Source organism: Camelus dromedarius, chromosome 27 (genome assembly GCF_036321535.1).
Source record: "Camelus dromedarius isolate mCamDro1 chromosome 27, mCamDro1.pat, whole genome shotgun sequence".
Taxonomy (NCBI): Eukaryota; Metazoa; Chordata; class Mammalia; order Artiodactyla; family Camelidae; genus Camelus; species Camelus dromedarius.
The window spans coordinates 18,120,322-18,138,439 of NC_087462.1; the positions used below are offsets into that span (position 1 = coordinate 18,120,322).

The 18,118-nt window shown below is 38.5% G+C and overlaps 1 long non-coding RNA gene across 1 annotated transcript in view; it reads right to left on the reverse strand.

Annotated features, from left to right (window-relative positions):
• The window catches only part of LOC116148504 (uncharacterized), a 183,604-nt gene that overhangs the window by 150,820 nt on the left and 14,666 nt on the right, over positions 1-18,118 (reverse strand). Inside the window, exon 3 of the long non-coding RNA XR_004132057.2 lies at positions 5,536-5,572. This is a non-coding gene — a long non-coding RNA (uncharacterized LOC116148504). The remainder of the gene's footprint in view (positions 1-5,535; positions 5,573-18,118) is intronic.

Sequence of the window (18,118 nt, forward strand, 5' to 3'; positions counted from 1 at the left end):
ATTCACAGCTCCACTGTTTACCAGCTATATGACTTTAGCCAAATTTCCTAGCTTCTCAGTGACTCAATTTCCCCCAATGGTAAAAAGTAGATGAAAATTTCCATCTTTATACGGCTATTGTAAGAATTAAATGAGATACCACACTAGAGAACCAGAACATTGTCTGGCACATAGAAGGTACTCAATACATGTTAGTTGATTCTTACTTTGAATACCCAATTATGTAGCATTTTAAAAAAGAATGGAATCCAAAAGAACAAAGCTGGAAATAGCACACTCCCTAATATCAAATTACATTACAAAGCTTTGGAAATCAAAAGTGTATGGTACTATAAAACCAGAAATGAAAAAGGAGAACTTACAACCAACATTACAGAAATGCAAAGGATCATAAGAGTCTACTCTGAGCAACTATACACCAATAAAATGCACAACGTAGAGGAAATGGACAAACTCTTAGAAAGGTACAATCTCCCAAAGCTGAACTAGGAAGAAACAGAACTAGGAAGAAACAGTACTAATTGGCAGTACTGAAATTGAATCAGTAATTTAAAAAAAAATCACAACAAACAAAAGTCCAGGACCAGAGGACTTCACAGGTGAATTCTACTGAACATTTAGAGAAGAGTTAACACTTACCCTTCTGAAACTACTCCAAAAAAATTGCAGAGGACAGTCTCTTGAATAATCGTGATGGGAAAACTGGACATGCAAAAGAATGAAACTAGATTGCAATATTACACTGTACACAAACATTAACTCAAAATGGATGAAAGACTTGAATGTAAGACCAGGAACCATAAAATTCCTAAAAGAATACATAGAGGTGGTAATCTCACTGACACTGGTCTTGTGATGTTTTTGTGGATCTAACTCCAAAAGTAAGGGAAACAAAAGCAAAAATAAAGGGGACTACTAAAAACTAAAAAGCTTCTGCACAATAAAAGAAACCATCATCAAAACGAAAAGGCAGTCGATTGAATGGGAGAAGATATTTGCATGTCACATATCCAACAAGGGGTTAATAATCAAAATATATAAAGAACTCATACAACTCAACAACAACAACAAAAATCCAATTCAAAAATGGGCAGGCAATGTGAATAAATACTTTTCCAAAGAAGACACACAGATGGCAAACAGGCACATAAAAAGATTTTCACATCACTAATTATCAGGGAAAAGCAAATCAAAACCACAATGAGGTATCACCTCATACCTGTTAGAATGGCTATTATTGAAAAGGTAAGGAATAACAAATGTTGGAAAGGATATGGATAAAAGGGAACCCTCCTACCCTGGTGGAGGGACTGTATATTGGTGCAGCCATTATGGAAACAATAAGGAGATTGCTCAAAACATTAAGACTAGAGCTATCATATGATCTAGCTGTTCCACTTCTGGACATTTACCCAGAGAACACAAAAAATGCCAAGTCAAAATGATATATGTATCCCAATGTTCAGTGCAGTATTATTTATAATAGCCAAGATATGGAAACAACCTAAGTGTCCATCAGTGGAAGAACAGATAAAGAAGATGTAGTGTACGTTTTCAATGGAATACTCAGCCATACATGAATGAAATCCTGCCATCTGTGACAACATGGACAAACCTTAAGGGTATTATGCTAAGTGAAATGTCAGAAGGAGAAATACAAATACCACATGATTTCACTCACCTGTGGAATATAAAAAAAAAAAACCTACAACAAAAAACCAAACCAAACCAAACCAAAACAAAATAAAATAAAAGCAAACTCATGGATACAGAAAACAGATTAGCGGTTATCAGAGAGGAAGGAGGTCAGGGGGTGGGTGAAGTAGGTGAAAGGGGTCAAGTGCATGGTGACGGACAGAAACTAGACTTATGGTAGTGATTACTCTGTATGATGAGCTACACTTGAAATTTATACAATAAAAATTTACATAGTAAAAATAACAGACAAAAAAGAAATAGAAAGAACAGAATCTAGCTTTAGCTCCTGCCATAGCAAACTCTGCAAAGTACATTGTGAGGTGAATAAAAGGTTGCAGAACAATACGTAAAGGATGATCCTATTAATTTTTAAGTGTATATAGGCCAATGCACATCTCTATGTATATAAATGCATAGACGAAAGCATGAAAGGACCAGACAATAGCAACAAGCATCTCTAGAGAAGGAATCAGATTGGATGGAAGATGGAACTGAAAGGAGATCTTCACTTTCTTTGTCTATATTCTGCACTTGAGGAGTTGTTCTACAAACACAGATTTATATATTACTTATGTACTTTAAAAAATATATACTTTTGAAAATAGGATAAATTGGACAAATAATCAATGAGAATAGTGAAAACAATTCTGAACAAGCAAATGTTTGCAATGTTCTGAAAATCTGAGTTTCCTAGGAAAAGGGAAGCAGGACTTCTCAGTCTGTGGTCATGGATCTAACACAAGGGCACGACTATGATAAGACAAGTGAGGTGGCTAGTGCAAAAAAAAAAAAGGAAAGAGGCATTCACTTTTTGGCCATGACTTGCACAACCCTTAGGCCTGGCCTTGGTCTAATATTACACTGGAAACATCCTCAAAGTCAAAGGGACTGCTTCTCAGCAGCCAGTACTACACAAAGCCAGTGTCTTAGACTACATAATATAGACTTCTTTCCCTCTCCATCCTCATTTTAAACAAGAGAATAATAAATCGATTTTTTAAACCATTGATTTTTAACATCTGGAGTTTAAGTCTAATGTATCCCAAGTACAGTCTCGCAGAACGCAGGCTGAACAAAAGTCCCACCCTTCTTCCTAGCTATTCACTCTTCCCTTTGGGAATGTCCTCTTGACAAAAAAAATTAAAAATGGAGTTGTTTGAGAGGAGAGAGAAAGAGGGAGTTTTCATGAGTCTTTTTAAAAATTCCACTTTCATTTTAATTTTGTACTGAAGTATAGTTGATTTACAATACTGCGCTAGTTTCAGGTGTACAGCAAAGTGATTCAGGTGTGTATATGTGTGTGTATCTGTATTCTTTTTTCTTTAAAAATTTTTTTTCTATATTCTTAAAAAATTTTTTTCTATTATAGTTTATATAAGATATTGAATACAGTTCCCACTTTAAATGCTTAAGTACTAAGCTGCAGACTCTCAAATAGTTTAACAGGGAATTTACCCTTTTCCTTTGGCTAGTGTGGTATCAGTATAATCATTTATAAAGAAAACTGGGGATTGAAATGCAGTATGACAACTGGCCCAGAGTGAAATGAAATATCCCAAACAGGGTGGTATTTGCTTAGTTGCCTGACATGCCCCGGTATGGCCCTACCATTTGTTTATGGCAAGCATTCATTCTGACTGGTAACCACCCATGCTTCTTGTTTGTAAATAGTTTTGAATATCAGGCCCCAGGGAAAAACTGAGATTATGGCTCAATGAATAGTTTCATGGGCAGTCTAACCAGCTGAGCTAATATCTATAGATACTAAAAATGATAATTTAGTCCTCTTAACTACACAGTATCTTTGAATAATAGCTAATCATTAGACAGAAATGGTCCCTGAGTGTCATATATCAAACCTGATCATCTCCCCAAACGTGATATATTTTTCAAGTGCAGACCTTCATTACCCAAGGGAAATTGAGCCCAGATAAAGGCCACAAAAATTAAATCAACTCAAAATGGGACCAAAATTTCACAGTAAATTGTGATAGATAAATGTGATTGGGGATTTACCCTAAAAAATGAAATTTTAAAAACAAAACTGCTTCCATTTTTATTTTCATAACATAGAAAATTTAAATTGTAACTATCTTCTAATTATTAGGACAAAGAATGAATCACCTTCTTATTATGTTTAGAGACACAAAATTTCTCTAACAATTTTATGAGAGCCTAATACAATATCCTTTATTTCAAAGCTGATTATCTGAACAGTTTTTTGTAAAAACTAGGGTATTTAACAATTTTTTCTAAAGGCATCTCTTAATCCCCTGATAGCCAAATCATTCCCTTTTGAAATATCACCATTTTTGTTCATTTTGGGGTCTGTCTTGTTTTGTTTTCTTTTGTTAACTGGTCTACTCACTGATCAGTGATCTAGGTAGGAATCAAGCAGTTCTCCAAACGTCATTTTCATCAATGTCATTAAACCTTGCTGCAGCAGACAGAGTTCTAAGGCAGCCCCCAAGATTCCTGCCTGCTGGTGTGTATGTGCTGGGTAATTCCCTCCTTATGAGCGTGGGTGGGGACTGTAACTATGATGGGTTAGTTATTCCTGCAATTATGTTGTGTTATATGAGACTCTGTCATAGCAGACTGGAGTGAGTTGGCCTTAAAGAAGCAAACAGCCCCATGTGAACTGGCATGGAAGGGGACACGTGGCAAAGACCTGAGGGTAGCCTCTAGGAGCTGAGAGCTGTCCCTGCTGGCAACGAGCAAGAAACAGTGACTATCCTATATAATCTACTATATAAATGGAGATTATAGTCCTATAATCACAAGAAACTGAACCCCACCAACTACTGAGTTTGAAAGAAAACTCCAAGCCTCAGATGAGATCACAGCCTCGCTAACACTGTAATTTCAGACTAACCCATGGTAGGGATCCTGCCTAGCATGAGACTGTCTGAAGCAAAACAACTCGACAGACTGGTTGGTGCGATGGATTAGGATACACAGATTCTACTGTTACGAGGATTGGATTTTTGAGTGAGGACAAATATTATAAACAGCTCATTACTGAACATCATATTGAATATTTTAATTCTATGATGATTTTTGCTTCCCTAGGCAACCTCGTAACTGTAAGGCATGGGACACTGGAAAATAAAGACTCCCTCCCCACAGTTAAGATAGAATCCCTACCCTCAAAAATATTTGACTTGCACTTCCAATATTGGCGAAATAGTGGGTTTAAGGACATCGTCCTTCCTGCTCCTGCTTCTTCCCCTCTCTTTCACAGACCTTGATTACAAGGGAACACTTTAATAAACATCTTGCATAACAAATTCTATCTCAGAGTCCTCAGAGTCAGCTTTCCAGGAAACCCAACCTACAGACCTAAATTCAACAATGAAATCATCTGTAATATATTCCTAAAGATCTAACACACACTCCCGTGCACATACAGACACTGATACACACGTGTATGTGTGTATTAGTAGTTTATTTCTCCCTTATATATATATAAGCGGGCAGAGAGAGAAGGCAAATGTGGGAAATGTTAAAAAAAAAATTGGTCTATATTAGTATTACTTTTTCAAATTTTCTATTGTTTTGAATTTTTTCAAAATAAAAAGTAGACAAAGAAAAAAAGATGCGTTACTAACCAATGAGACAAAAATGATACTGACAACATAAATGATGGAAGTCAGAGCACAATGGAAGTATATCTGGAAAACACTGAAAGAAAATAACTGTCGATTTATACTTCAATGCCCAACAAAAATATCCTTTAGAAATGAAGGCAAAAATAAAGACATTTTCATACAAATAAATACTGAGGTAATTTGTCAGCAGCAGATTAACCATAAAAGAAATAATAAAGTTACTCACGTGGAAGGAAAATGATACCAGACTGAAGCACAAGGAACTAGGAAGTAATGAATAACAAAAGTAAATACGTGAGTAAATATATATATTATATATATTTGGTAAACTTGATAAAATAGTAGTAATAATTTTGTAATAAATTACAAAAAGTAAATAAATATTTATAAAAGTAATAAATATTTGGTGGCGATACTGTAGATTCAAGGCTGTAAACTTACAACCTCTCACCTGGCTCTCTGGCATCCACCAGTCCTGACTGAGCAGGACTCAGAACTCAGCAGAACTAGGGGATCTAATGAGCGCGGGCTTCAGGGCAGGAGCCTGCATTAAGCGGCTAAAGCACCTAAGTGGGATGGGACCCTATCTTTGACCCGGCAATAAATCTGAAAGCAAAACACAGCAACTCCCAGTTACCTGTTTGCTAGAAAAGAACACTGTGACAGTACAGATAAAAACTATACGCATCATACATTTAAAGTATGAGTTTCAAATTCCTTCTCAGCTACATATTTTACCTGGATTTTGGGTAATTAGCAGATTAAATTTTCCCTCTCGCATGGGGCAAATAATTAGTCATAGGAAATAACAACAACAATAGTAATAAACAGCAGCAGCAAAAATTAAAAAACAAAATTATATATACATATGCACACACAATGCTTACCCCAAACTAGAAAGAAGAAAAAACAAAAAGTAAGAAATCTGAACAATCCACAAATTGGTCCTGTTTGGAACAGTGAACCGAGGGTGGAGAGGTATAGGAAAGACTTAAACTCAGAGCTCCTGGGATGGGAAGCTTAAAAAAGATGTTTTTTATATTCCCATTTTTCATTTCTTGTTTGTCATGTGTTTTTACATTATAGTGGTTTTCTTAGAAACTACGAAATTCACTCAGTGTATTTAAATCTAATATAAATGAGTACTTTTGTCAATACCTAAGAAACTCAAGGGTGTTAGAAACACCGTAAATCCATTTACTTTTATCCTGCCTTCTTACTCCTGTGCTACTGTGGTCAAATATATAATCCCATTAGAGATATTTGCCCATTTTTCCTATTGAGTTGCTTTTTTTCCTTATTGATCTGTGGAAACGTTTTTTATTTTTAGTATTCTAGATATTGCATATTGCAAACGTTTTAGTCTTACATATTGCAAACGTTTTCTTCCAATCCATGCTTTCTTTTTTTTATAAAACACCTTTATGGAGGGATAACTGACATACAATGAACTGCACAAATGTAATGTGTACAATTTGATGAGTTCTGACACAGCTATCCACCTGTGGAACCATCACCACAACCAAGATACTAAAACATGGACCATCCTCCAAAGTTCCTTCGTGCCCCTGGGGAGCCCACCCCGCCTCACCTCCCCCCCATCTCCAGGCACCTACTGGTATGATTTCTGTCTCTACAAATAACTTTGCATTTCCTAGAATTTCACGTGAAAGGAATCATACAATATGTATACTCTTCTTTGCCTGGCTTTTTTTCACTCAGTGGAAGTATTCTGAGATGTGTCCAGGTGTTTGCCTCATTACTGTTTATTGTTTTTCAGAGCAGTATCCCACTGTACAGACATACGAATATATTCACATATTGATAGACATTGGGTTGCGAATACTTGGTCTGAGTAGCCTCTTTAACTTTATTCACTCTAGTGGTTTTGAAGTGGTATCGCATTAGAGTTTACAAGTTGCCAGTGACATGTGATTGAGCACCTTTTTGTCTGCTTATTAACCAAAGTGTCTGTCTGCACCTTTTGTCTATTTTTAATGGGACTGTTTCCCTTCTTACTATTGAACTGTAAGAGTTCTTTACATATTCTGATACAACTCCTTTATCATGTAGGTGTATAGTGAATATGTTTTCCCAGTCTGTGACTTGTTTTTCGAAGATAGTTTTTTTTTCTTTTTATTTTTCTGCACATCCCAGCAGCAGCAAAGCTTGTTTTGAGGGTTAGTTGAATAAATCCCAGAATCTGAGCTCAACTGTTTATGCCATTTTTGAACAAGAGTGATTACTCTTTTGCATTTCTATCAGTGAGGTATTTACATAACATCTCCCTGATGTCAAATAAAATACTGCCTAGAACAGCACAAAAGGCCCTTAGTTCATTGTCGTAAAGTTGTTGGTTTTATGACGTAAGCTTTTCAAAAGTAGCAAGGTTGTCATATTGAAAATCTGCAACTGATTTAAACTTCGCAAGTTATCAGCTCTAATGAATAAACTGAGCTCAGAGTTTCAGAGACTACCGGGAAGCAAAGACAGTCTTAACTTGCTTCACTAAATGTGAGCTGCTACTGATGCGTTTAGCTATTCAGGAAATCTGCCTGAAAGCAACTCACTTTGTTACAAGGTCCTGCAAATTTTCATCTGTGACGTCACTGACTTCATAACTGATCCACATGATTGTCTTTCTCAACGCAGTCAGTGTCCAAGATGTCCCACCAAGAAGCCAACTAAAGTATTTGCTCTAAGGCATCAGCTGCAGTAACAGGAGAGTAGGAAGGAGTCTGAGAGACAGCGACAGAGACAGAGAGATGGAGGGAAACGAGAGTGAAGAACGTCATTCTTCAAGACTGAGTTCCACAAGGAAGAACAAGATGACACTGGGGGACTACCAAAAATTCCCAAGGAGAAAATGCACTTTAATGGGAGACAAAAATCCATTTTTCTGTAATAACACGGGGGCAAGATAATAAGGTAAAGTGTAATACTAATTAGCACGGTTTATCCTCCCCCCAGCCTTCCTTTGCTGGCACTCATGGCCCACAGGATAGGCGTCTAGGAGCAAAATTATAAATAGTGACAGAAGAATTGATCTCTTGGTTTTTGACCTTTAAAAACTAAGGGCTCTGCCTGAAGAACAGAGTGAGTTTTTCCCTCCCTGCTTTCACCGTCTCTCCCTCCATGCACTCGAACGAGAAAACAATTCCTCTGGGCGGATATTCTTAATCAAAGGGGAGTAAAGCTCCATGATGACTAAATGCAGTGAGTGATTCTGAAGTGGATCCCAGATTAGAAAGGGAAAAATATCCATAATGGGCATGGCTGAGATGACTGGAAATTTCTGTATATAGATCTATGTTAGCAATACTAATAAAGGCATTTTGTCCACACTAAATTCCCAAATGTGATAAGGTAGAAGATGCCTTGCTCTTGGGAGACACATGGTGAGGTATTTTAGGGTTAAATGACATGATGTAGGCAACTAGCTCTTTATTGATCCGCGGGGGGTGGGGGTGGGGGCGGGAAAGTGTGTGTGTGTGTGTGTGTGTGTGTGTTGTGTGTGTGTAGACAGAGAGATAGAGCAAATGAGACAAAAAGTTAGCCAATGGTGTGTCTAGATAAAAGGTGTACAGATATTCATTATATTAGTCTTACAACTTTCCTGAAGGTTGAGGTTTTCAAAATTAACACACTTTTTGAGATGGGAAGAAAGAGACAATCAGAAAGGAGAGCAAAACAGTGAGATGCTGATCAGGGGCTCTCAGCAAACAGGTGTTTGTTGCAAAAGGGAAAATAATACTCAGATGTGATAGCAGAGGGGACTTGCACTCCGCTTCTGACGTGGATTCCTGGGCAGTAGCAGCCTTGCCTGGAGGAATAAGGTAAAGAGGGCTGTGTGGAGTGTTGAGAGCCAAGAGGGCTTGAGACAGCCAGCCACGTTACCCAAGGCAGAGCAGAGCAGCCAAACTTTGTATCATTTCCAGCGCTCCAGAGGGATCTGTAAATTGCCAGCTGAGGGCTCATCTCCCTGATGCCAGGATGCTTTCTGCCACTCCAGAAAGAAGAATGGAAAAACTCTCAACTTACTGAGCTGAAACCTGGAAAGACTGACTTAACCACAAATGACTTTTTGTTTTATGTCACTCAACAGAATGGGGACTTAATCCTGAGATGAGGGTCAGTGCTAAAAAAAAATAAAAAGTGTTACATTTCTTTTTCACCTATGTTTCTGTGGCCTGAGACTCTATTCCAAAAACAATATTTTCACTCTAACAAACAGATTTTGCTTAGACATTTGTAACTCACTCCAAACCTTGGACGCTGCTAATTCAATCTGGATTCCGTTCCCAAGGATCCTCTGCAATCAGTATTAATGGATTGGGGCAAGAGAGGAGGTGACTTCATATTTATGAATATTGAATATGAGGACTCAGCTTTTTGCCTTCCGGGAGCCAAATTCCTCTTCTGGGAAGTGCTTCTCTGTTAAAATGACAAAACATTTTTAAAGTGCCAAATACTTTTAAAAAGTAGCACATGGAAAGGCTTTCTAAAATCAATATCCAATTTTGGTGATTACAGAGTTGTTTCTCTAAACTCAGGTAAGGCACCTTGTATACTCATAGAATTTTGGAAGCATTTACAGTTACAATTATCAACTTAAACTGTGTATTAAATGTTAGCTCTTTGAAAAAAAACCCCAGAAATATTCCTTGTGGTCTGTGTCATTAAGCTAGATTTTTACTTGGCAGCACTCAAGGTAGAAATTCTTGCAACATTAAGATAATAATCTCTCCTCTACAGATTTTCAGTACCTTGGGAATTCAAAGATCAAGTTGCTTAGAGACCTCATGGAATCTGCAGAAAAAGCAAACTCTAATCTTGACATTTGTAATTAACGTTCACCTTACTCTGAAAATTCAGTTTGTTGGCGGCTTAGCTGCTCTTTGGAGCTGAATAATGCCCTTGCTACACCACATCCCACATGCTTTCCATCCTGAGGGTGGGTGAGGCACTTCAAGGCTCTCTCCAGGTTCTTCTCTCATGGGCACAGTATCAGGCTCTTGCTCCCATTGGCCACTCAGGCAAAACCAAGTTATATAAGTCTGATCTATATGTGTACACACACACACACACACACACACACAAATATGCATTTTATTGTGACTAAGGCATGTGCTAATTCTAATTGCTCTGATATTTTCCCATATATTTACATTATAACTCTTTGGACTGAGATGCATGAGTGCTTGGCTAATACATAAATCAATACCATCATCAAAATTGAAAAGAGAGGCTCCATCTTCTATTTCACCCATAAAAGACAATTTATTGACTTGAGTAATTAGCCAAAGTCGTTAGAGAGAGCATCATAGTCATTCTTTAATTCATGCAACAAATATTTATTGAACTCCTACTCTGGAACCTGGCATCTTAGCTGGGTGTGCCACGGTGAACAAGACAGAGTGGGTCCCACTGCCTCTTAGTAAGTTAGCTAGTTAGTAAGGGGTGAGAGACATTGAAAAAAGAACAAAATTAATAAAATAATGGTCAGATGGTGACAACTGCCTAGAAGAAACCAAAATGGAGTGATACCTTAGAGTGGCTGTGGGACTGCCTCCGACTGAAGGATCAGGGAACGCTCCACTGGCAATGACTTCTGAGCTGAGAGCTGAACTCACAAGTGTTTAGGATATAGCTCTGTCTTCTGATTTTTTTTTTTTTTTGGATCATCTTACTGCTTAACCAGGAGGAAAAGACCTCCTTGGTACACATTCAAATGCAGCTATTTGAATAAACATCTTGTGGAAAGGTTTCCATATTATGACCTCAGCATCCACCTTCTTCCTTTTTAAGGCTTCATTCTAAAATGATATTATACCGCTGGAATTCACTTTGGAAATGTAAGTGGCAAGTCCAGACCCATTAGCTGTGAGTGATACAGAAATCCCAAAAAGATGTTCCAGCAGAGGCTGCGCTGACCTTTTAGACAAAAATAATGAGTTCACTGCTGCACTGGCTGTCATACGCTTGCACATCTCAGCCTCTATAAGTGGCCAAAATCATCCAACAAACTGACTCTTTGAGTGCCTATGATGAAGAACAGCTACCAACACACCAGGGCAAGCATTCTTCCATTTGTATCCTCTGTGAATCCATCAGCCAGCAGTTCCCATGCTCAGGGTAAAAAGCAGACATATTTCTTGTCAGGCAGTGTATCTACTGAGATGCTGTGGGATATTCATAGTCTATCATCCTGTACTTCATACACCTTATGACTTGGGATATGTAGTCATCAGAAATAGCCATCTGAAAGTGACGCCATGCAAAATTCTAAAAATGATTTTTACAGTTAACCACTAGTCCCATAACCGTATGCTAATCACTTACTCTCCCTAAATACTAATTTTTTGTTTATGTGAAAAGAAGAAATTTAACCAGGCGAACTCTAATTTGAATTGTTCTAATTTCAGTTCTAGTTGCAGTCTTTAGTAGTCCATAAAAATGATTCAAAAATATTTCTATGCAAGGTAAGATACAAAACATATTTTAAATGCAAGAAAGAATAGTATATGAGCATTTTGAGTGCTGTATCCATTGGGAATATGCTTGGTGCAACTACTACAAGAGTTGATGGTGGCTTAAACAAATAAGGTTTTCTTTCTCCCAAAAAACAAGTCTAGAGGCAGACTTCAGCTGGACTTGGTTCAGCCGCACTATAAGTTAGGGTCAGACTATCTCTCGATCTTTCCCTCATGGTTACATAATGGGTGCAAAAATCATATCCTCACAACTTGCCGAATGACTCAGGAGAGAGGGGAGCAGTGCCAGTTAGGTTTGGTCTTTCTTCCAGGAAAACACGGTATTTTACAGAAGCTTGCGCAGCAGCCAGCCCCTTTGGCCTCATGTGTCACACACGGCCAACTGTAGGTCCAAAGGGGCCTGCAAGAGTGAGTATCCAGCTTCTCCAGCCTGTCGAGTGGAGATCCCTTCAGTGGCTCTTGGGTCAGCCCAGTGACCATGTCTATTACAATCATTTCAGTATTACATCTCCATATCCCCACGTATCTCCTTAATTACAACTTCCAGGATAGTTAGATCAAGGGTTGTACTAAAATATAGGTATGGAACAAACATTAAACTACTGAACAACTTAAATTTAGGAAGGCCCTGGTTTGTAGAAAACATTAGCAGGGAAAACCAAGTGCCATTGGAGTCAAAGAGGAATGCCTCAACATTTACCAAAGCAAATTGAGGCTAAAAGTTGGCCAATTTAAAAAAATACCTTAGGTTGTAAGGAATTACAAAAGAGAAAGTGAAAATCACCTAAGAGTAACCTCTGATACAATATATTTTGTATATGTCCTTTCAAATGTCATTCTAAGCATTCTACCTATATTTGTCCTTCCACACTCCAGTCTTCTGTAACCATGCCAGCTTTTTCTGCAATTGACTCTCCTCTACTGAATATATCCTTGTCCCCTTTCCACATAGTTGTTGTGTTATATTCCATATGTAGTGGTTAAGAGCAGAATCAATCAGGCCAGACTCCCTGGGTGTCACCCCCAACTCTACCACTTATCAGCTGCATAACCCTGCACAACCCTCAACCTCTTTGTGCCTCACTCTCCACATCTTTAAAATCAAACGATAATACACAGGGGGCTGTTGTGAAAATTCAATGAGCTAATCTGTATAATGAATTTAGCAGAGTCAGGAAAATAGTAAGTGCTCCATAAATGTCAGTTATTTTTATTGAATGGAAATATGTCAATTAATTTCATTAATCCTAAATAGGTTGATATAAATGTTGTTTAAAATATATAATTTTATAAATGGCCTGTCTACGAATATCCTTTAAATATATCTTTCAACATACGTCCAATAATTGTCTAAAGATACATTCCACAAAAGATAACTGCTGGGCCAAATAATATCCACATTTAAAATTTTGGCACTTATTTCCAAGCTGCCCTTTAGAAAAGTTCTTCCAGGCCATGTAAGAGTACTTGTTTCTATATACAATATTCTCTGTTTTTCCATACCAGTTCCAAAACTGGATGTTAATTTTTGCCAAACTGGTCAAAAAAAAAATCTCTTTATTCTTTAAATCTGCGTTTCTTTGATAAGTAAAAAAGTTTAAAACTTAAAAATATTTTTAACAATTTATGTTGCTTTTGCATGTTTGTTTAATAAATTACTCGATTGTATCCTTCAAGGCTTAACTGATTTTTTTGTTGTAGATGTTGGTGGCCTATATGCTCTTTAAATTAAAGACTCCAATGGCAAAAGCGACTCTGACAATTCTCCAAACATTTCTTTTTATAGTCTCAATGAATGCTACTAAATTTTCCTCAGTTTGGAAGAAATATCTAGTCAAGAGAAATTTTCAGTCTTTGTGAGATGTGTATCTCAGAAAAGCCTGTAAAAGGGATAGTGAAAATATGGGGTTGAAAACAGGAAGAAAATTATGTTAAATGAGAATGAGTTATCTATTTGATTTTTTTTAACATTCTGAGTATATTTTTATTTATCCCAAATTGCCAGGGACAAAGGATGGAACTCTACTGTTCCGCTAAGTGTTCCTGGTGTACGTTTTTGGAGGGAATATATGTCACATAAGACAGCTTTTTCAAAGCCCTTTCCTTGGACCACTTAGCACAGCATCACTTGGAGAGTTCAGATACCTGATTCTGGAATTCAGTTTTCATACTAATGATAAGAGTCTCTAAAGATATAGGCCAAACAGTTTAATCTTTTAAGGACCCTCTCCAGGGTATTCTTATGCACCCCAATGTTGGAAAAGCTTTGGGAAATGCCAGGTTATTAACATTGCTTCATTCAACTGTTCAGCTATTCATTAAATAAAAAAGTAATTTAAATAATTACAGAGCACCTATTATGTACCAGCCACTGTTTTAGGGATTTGGCACCGTCTGTGTTCTAATGGAATTCACATTAAAATGGAGGAAAGTAAACAATAAACAAATGTGTGTTATTAGGCAACGTGGTAAGTTTTATTACAAATAAAACAAAGTGAGGAGAAAAAGAATAAGTATAGAGTGAGTACTACTTTGTATTTATTAATAATAAATATCTTTCATTTATCTCTCTTACAGACAGTGAAGTTACTTTGATATCAACCTGAGAGGCATTCCAGTTTCTCAGTTCACCTGAGTTTCTGTGCTGGCTCTCTGTTCTTCAGCATCTCCTTGCTTCCTTTCATCCTTGACCATTCCTGGAGAGTATTGGGCCCTAAGGGGTATTAGTAAAGGATGGACTCAGTGGCCAAAGGACTGGCCATTTCTATCAAGAAGATAAGGAACAAACTAGTGTGTGGTAAACAGCACAGAAAACAATCAAGCAGTGATAAAATAAGAACCAAGGCAAATATTTACATTCGGCACAAGCCAAATGAATTATCGAGTAGTCTTGCAGAAAAGCACAGCCAAGTCACATGGAAGCATCCAGCACATCGGACAGCGCCAGCAGTATGGTGAGGTGCAGCGGCTAAGGTTTTGCTGAGGAGCTGCCCAGTTCTAGAACATTCTATCACCCCAAACTCAGACTAAAGGAAGATCTGGGCTGGGAGTGGGAAGAATGAGCTGAAAGCTTTGAAAGGCCTTGAAATAAACCTGCTTAAACCAAGCATTAGTCAAGAAGCTTTCACACTCTAAACCAGAAACCTAGCCAGAAACCCAAACCAACAGTTCCTCCTCATTCATTAGTAGTTGCAGCAGCAATAGCAATGGAAACAGACACAAACAGTCACACACGGATTCTTCAGAGTTGACCATGTAGCCCCAGGCTACATGGTAAGGGTCTGCTTACCCAAGGTCAGAGTTTCTTAACTATATCCATACATTGACTGGTACATGAGCCCCCATGACGTAAGCAGATGTGTGTGTGTGTGTGTGTGTGTGTGTGCGTGCGCGCGCGTGTGTGTGTGCGTGCGCACACGCGCAGCAAGGGGTTCTGTGTACTCAAGAATTTTTTTCTATGAAAAAGCTCCATAGGTTTTATCAGATTCTCAAAAGAGACCATCATCCAATAAAGCTTGGATCAAGGATCAACATTCTTTGGACCTTAGGCTGGAATATCCAGTTCAGCCACCAAAGGCTTGTAGTTAGAAAGAACGTTATGAAACACTGTTTCCATACTGACCCTAACACATTGACACTCTCCCTCCGAGTTGTAAAATGTCTCATGCCTTGTAAGTTCAGTTGCCAGGTAAGGATGGTAAAAGTAAAACATATTTGTTATATACGCAGATCTGTGTCGGGCATTTTAAAAAACACATCTTTGTGTTAGGTATCTTTTGCTACATAATAAACTACCCCAAACTTAGTAGCACTATTTACTCACAATTTGGTAAAGCCAGCCACTTGGACTGGATTCAGCTGAACAATTATTTTATCTAGGAATTACAAGGCATGGATTTGGAATCCCAACCATCACTTTTGCCACATTCATTAATCAAGGCACATCACAAGACCAGAAACAGATTTGGCCTCCTAATGGGAGGAGTCACAAAGTCACATAACAAAGAAGCGGCACACAGGAGAATCACTGCAGCCATCTTGCAAACAATCTATTGCACCTGCAAGCTTAAGAATTTATGGTTAAAATAATAGCACATCTATAATTTGCTCAAAAAGTCCCAGTAAAAAAACGGACGGGGCAATAGTTAAAACAAAAATGCCAAAAAATGATCATCGTTAAAATTTGGATGGGCATGCGGGGTTACAGTTGAATCCTTGAACAATGTGGGGTTTAGGGCACCAACCCCTGGTACAGTCAAAAATATGTGTATAACTTTACAGCCAGCCCTCTATACCTGCAGTTCCACACCCTTGGATTCAACCAACCACAGATCATGTAGTACTATAGCATGTATGCATTTAAAAACTTCCACGTGTAAGTGGACCCTTGCAGTGCAAACCTGTGTTGTTCAGGGTCCACTGTAATTACATTAGTCTCTCTAGCATTTCTTTTTGGTTCTCTCTTTGGATTTCCATCTCTCTGCTTACATTGCCCATCTGTGCTTGCATGCCAACTACTTTATCCATGACAGTCCTCAGCATATTAATCATAGTTGTTTTAAATTCCCAGTCTGATAACTCCAACATCCCTGCCATGTCTGGTGCTAATGCATGCTCTATCTCTTCAAATTGTGGGGTTTTTTTCATTTTTTGCTTTTGGTGTAACTTGTAACTTTTTTCTTGATAGCCAGACACGATGTACCAGACACGATGTAAATAGGCCTTTAGTAACACGGCAGTGAGGCGTGGGGGAGGGGAGGTGCTCTATCGTCCTGTCATCAGGTTTCAGCCTTTTAGTGAGCCTGTGTCTCTGGACTGTGAACCTCACAAGGTGGGACAAAGCCGCTAGAGTAGACTAGAGTTGAGTATTTCCCATCCCAGGGTGAGTTAGGCTCTGATAATACTCCAGCAGGTTAGGCTCTGGTTAGGCTCTGGTTAACCAGTTTCTCCTGAGGGCAAGCCTTGGTAAAGAACAGTGCTCTGACATATTTCAAAATGGTTCCTTTCTCCTCCCCTGCTGGAAGCATGAGGAGCTTTTTCTCTAATATTTACTGTGAGAACCTGGTCAAGCTCCTGGAAATAAATCTTACAATATTGTGTCCCAGCGCCCGCCTGGGTCTCCCTGAAGTTTTTAGCTCTCAGACTTGTCTGCGGGGAATCTCCAGCAATTGGTTAGTTACAGACCCACTTGTGAGTCTCTGTTCCCGGAAGCCGTGCCTCCCTACATTCACCTGTCTCTCCAATTTTGGGGGCAACGGTTTGCCCTGTGTCCTCCCCTTCCCTACAGATCCAAGAAGAGTTGCTGAATTTTTAGTTTGTTCGGCTTTTTATTTGCTGTTAGAATGGAGTGCGACTTCTAAGCTCCTTACCTGTGCAACTGGAAACTGAAGTCACTCTAGACTCTACTTGTGTGTGTTTGCAATTTTTCAAATAAAAGGTTAAAATTAAATTAACAAAACACATGTTCTCAACTAACCCTTATAATGATTCTCTTCTCCCCTCAAATATGGGGACACTGAGACAGGGACCAGCCACGTGACTGACTTTTGCTAAGGTGACACATTTTAGTAATAACAGCTAATATTTATTAAAGACATACAACGTGCAGCACCTTTCCAAACACATTGCACATCATATCCCCTTTAATCCTCAAACACTATGCACTAGGTGGTATTATCATCTCCATTCTGAGAAGAGAAACACCAAGAGGTTGCCGAGGGTCACAGAACAAGTAGTGAAAACAGAATGTGGATCTAAGAAGTGTGGCTCGAAAGCCTCCACTCTCAGACTGCCCCCCATAAAGAAGTAAAGCTGAGATTAGAATCAAGGTTTCTCTGTCTCCGGAGGTGGGGTTTACCCATTCCACAGTGGCGGGCTGGGACTTTTGGAGCTGGCTACTTCCCTAGTCATGTTCTTTCAGTTCACTGCTTGTCCAAGTTTCTCCCTTCAAAATTTGCACATGGTACCAAACAATTAATAACCCATACTCAATCAGGGGTGTGACTAAACTGCACACCCATTTTCCACTGGGTTTTCTATTTCTCCTACTAAGTAATAAAACGTACCTGTAAGTGCTTTCAATTATAAGATAACAGGAAGTGTTCACTCACTCTCCAACAGAACTAGCATTTTAAACCAACAACTATTTGAAAAGTTATTTTCAAAGATTTCTAAAAGAAGTTAAAGCTTGTGGTAAACTTCCCCTTTGGAATCTTCCTTGCCAACATCCTCAGCTATAAATGTCCTTCGGTTTATACCTGCTTCACTGCAGGGCGAGAAGCAGGAAGACTCATGAGTAGGGGGGTGGGAGCTGAC